At 30.1% G+C, this 3,687-nt stretch overlaps 1 long non-coding RNA gene across 1 annotated transcript in view; it reads left to right on the top strand.

Annotated features, from left to right (window-relative positions):
- Positions 1-3,055, top strand: part of LOC145239913 (uncharacterized) — a 19,529-nt gene extending 16,474 nt beyond the window's left edge. The window contains exon 2 of the long non-coding RNA XR_013862403.1: positions 1-3,055. This exon is cut by the window's left edge and continues 1,491 nt beyond it. This is a non-coding gene — a long non-coding RNA (uncharacterized LOC145239913).
- The last annotated feature ends 632 nt before the right edge of the window (positions 3,056-3,687 follow it).

Raw genomic sequence — 3,687 nt, 5'->3', positions numbered from 1 at the left:
TTTAAAATTCTGCTGTGAAACCTGGTATAATTATAAGGAATAAGTCAGAGAGAGTTTCAACCAACGATTAAAGTGGGTGTCCCTCATGATGCAGATCTGAACATAGCTGAAAGGAAGAAACAGGGCAAATATCAAGGTCTCATCTATGATATAAATAGAAACTGGAATCTTTGAGAGATATCAATCATACCAGTTATTATAGCTGCCACAGGGCTTATGAAGAAGAACCTGAAGTCCTACCTAACTACTGTGATATGTATGAGCATATCCTTGTTCTTAAAAATGCAAATTAATGAGACATGAAAACTCACACTGGATAAGAGCTATATTTCTGTGACGTTTGAGGACAATCACATTTAGTTACTCATATAATAACTCACACCCAAATGACTATGGCCTTAATAGAGCTGAACAAGAAAAGACAACTAAATATCAGGATCTAAAGAATGCCTTAAGGATGACATGGTCTCTGGAGAGATAGACATTATACAGGTTGTGATAAGTGCAACAGGCTTACTGAATAAGAATCTAAAGAAATACCTTGAAACAATCCATGGAATATCAAGCTGTAATGAAATACAGATTGCAGCCATGAAGGGGACAACATTTATTCTAAAAAGAGCGCTCGGATATAAATCCCAATCATAATGACATCATGTGTTAGCTTAAAAAAAATTATCAAGTAAAATAAAAAAAAAAGAGAAATCCACCATTCTAGTCATTATAAGAGAAACCGAGTTAATGAAAAAGAATTAAAAAAAACTATCTTATGGATATACCCACTGAACCAAGTGCAAGAAAAATACAGACAATGGCACTTAAAGGGTTAGAATCTTAAAGAGATCTCTCGGTTGGAGTAACTAAACTAATGAAATAATGCCATATCACCAGAAAAATCAAAGTGATAAAAAATTAAACAAAAGAGGGGAAAGCTGTATTCTTGTACAATATGTGAATATTGTATGTGAATATTGGGTGTGAATATTGGAGTTTTCATGAATCCAGTTTTCTAGTGCATGTGATAAAAATTAATAAAAGACATTTTTACTTGAAGAAATTATTACATTGAACAATACTGGAATGTCTCACGGTTGACAGACAACTATAATAAATGACTATTGAGAATATAAAACAATATGAGCAACTGAAGAATTTTTGGAAAACAATATAATATACAAATGTTACGAACATTATAAGATGGTGGATCAGCAAATGGGATAATATAATTTAAAAACTTACACTGATGGCAAACCATATTCTTGATAAGTGTATGCATACTCCTTTTCTTATTAATGCAAATTAATGAGACATGAAAACTCATCTTAAATGCCTACTAGACACTATCCTTGAGTGTCTAAGGTCTCTCTGTACAGGGGTTTCTCAGAAGAACCTGGCATGAGGATACTTTTTCCATAGTAAACCTTGAACAAATATTCAAAATCACATAATATTCGCTGCCCAAGTAAGATCTCCACACTATGGCTTACTCACATTAGGTTTTCCAAGGAATGGTGCACCTTCTCCAAGTGATGTTACTGCAAGTAATAGCACGAAGCTAGATACTCCACCAGACTAGATAAATTCTTGTCCTGGAATCCATTAAGACCAAGAGACCAAAATGAAAGATATACTACAACATATGAGAATGGTTAATTTGGGAGAGGAAAATTATGTTCTCAATTTCTTAACTCAGTGTTTAAGAAATAAAGAACTTAAATGGAACATTCGAATATCTATGCATCTCATATAAACTTCAAGTATTAGCCTCAGCTTGTGGGCCCCTTATTTCTGAGAACTTCAACTGAAGTAAAATAAAACAAAAAAGTTAAGAGCTATATTTTTGTGAATTTTTGGACAATAATATTTAGTTACTCATAGAGGAACTCACACCCATCCATCATTCCAGTCATTATAAGAGCAACCGGGCTAGTGAAAAAGAATTTCAAAAACTTACCCAACAAAAATAACCAGTGAAATTAGTTCCAGAGATATTAAAAGAATTGCCCTTTAAGGGGTGCTTAGAATCTTAAAAAAGATCTCTCGGTTTGAATGTACGAGATTGAAGAACACAACTATAGTGTTGTTTCACTAATCCTTTGACTGTTAAAGAGGCCATGAAAGTATGGATAATAAAAGACAATGTAACCTGCATAACATTCAGACAAAATCACGTTTTCATGAATCTTTTGTTTCACTGCAATATAGAAGTTTTCACTCGTTTGGGTGCATACGACATCTATGAACCATTCTTGTCACAAACATCCATTATAAAAGAACAAGAAAGATGCAGCAGGAAAAGTTTTGGAATCAAGAATCAGTTGTTGATTTACAACATAATCATTGAGTGTTGTAAAAAAGGGGTGAGAAATCTAAGTATTACTTGTCTACTATAATGCTTTGAATTATCAAGAAAACAAGTCTATAGCAAAACTTTGTTATTAAAAATCAAAGCATTACTTTACTTGTCCAACTATAATGCTTTGAATTATCAAGAAAACAAGTCTATAGCAAAACTTTATGTTATTAAAAATCTAAGCATTACTTGTCCAACTTTAATGCTTTGAATTATCAAAAAAACCAATCTATAACAAAACTTTATGTTATTAAAAATCTAAGCATTGCTTGTCTTCTTTAATGCTTTGAATTATCAAGAAAACCAATCTATAACAAAACTTTATGTTATTAAAAATCTAAGCATTGCTTGTCTACTTTAATGCTTTGAATTATCAAGAAAACCAATCTATAACAAAACTTTATGTTATTAAAAATCTAAGCATTGCTTGTCTACTTTAATGCTTTGAATTATCAAGAAAACCAATCTATAACAAAACTTTATGTTATTAAAAATCTAAGCATTGCTTGTCTACTTTAATGCTTTGAATTATCAAGAAAACCAATCTATAACAAAACTTTATGTTATTAAAAATCTAACATTGCTTGTCTACTTTAATGCTTTGAATTATCAAGAAAACCAGCAAAACACTATGTTATTAAAACTATCAATTGGACATTAACGACGTCACTACCCTAAAATAAATATTTCAAGTTTTTTCAACTTATTTTCCTAATCTATTTATCTCATACATAAATGAGAATGTGAAGTAAACCGCCAACAATATCCCCACAAAAAAAGAACAACCTTTCCACCAGCTATTTCGGTAGAATGGATACGAAGATAATCCTTCCTTGAAACAAATATATGAATCAAAACTTTTCTTTCGATAAAAACTGATTAGCCGCAGTGTTCATATAAACCAATAATTACAATTTCTTTGCATTTTTTTGTTTCATTGTTTAAAAAATTACCTATTTTATTACGTCTAATCTGTAAGGATTTAAACTTTCCAAACGATTAAACCTTGATTTTTATTTGTATAAGGAATAAGGATTCTATGACTACGAAAATAAGTAATAGGAATTTGATCATCGTTACCATTCTATGACTATTAACTAATTAGAATTAATATCATTACATGATGAAAACGAAGAAGTAACCATGTAAATTTATTAAAAATATTTTAAAGAAACTTAGTAGCTTAGATCTTATAACATTATTGAAATAATTAGAAAATTATAATGTTTTATATATATATGATCACATTAGAATTTTTAAACTAATTGGAAAGTAAAGCTATTAAATTGAATTTAGTTTATTAAAAAATAAATGTCAACCAGATTAAAACAAAA

The sequence above is a fragment of the Euprymna scolopes genome, chromosome 19, assembly GCF_053919585.1.
Source record: "Euprymna scolopes isolate OS-2025 chromosome 19, ASM5391958v1, whole genome shotgun sequence".
In the NCBI taxonomy this organism is placed as follows: domain Eukaryota; kingdom Metazoa; phylum Mollusca; class Cephalopoda; order Sepiida; family Sepiolidae; genus Euprymna; species Euprymna scolopes.
Note: the sequence above shows the minus strand (reverse complement) of the source record. Positions and strands in the feature narration are given on the sequence as shown.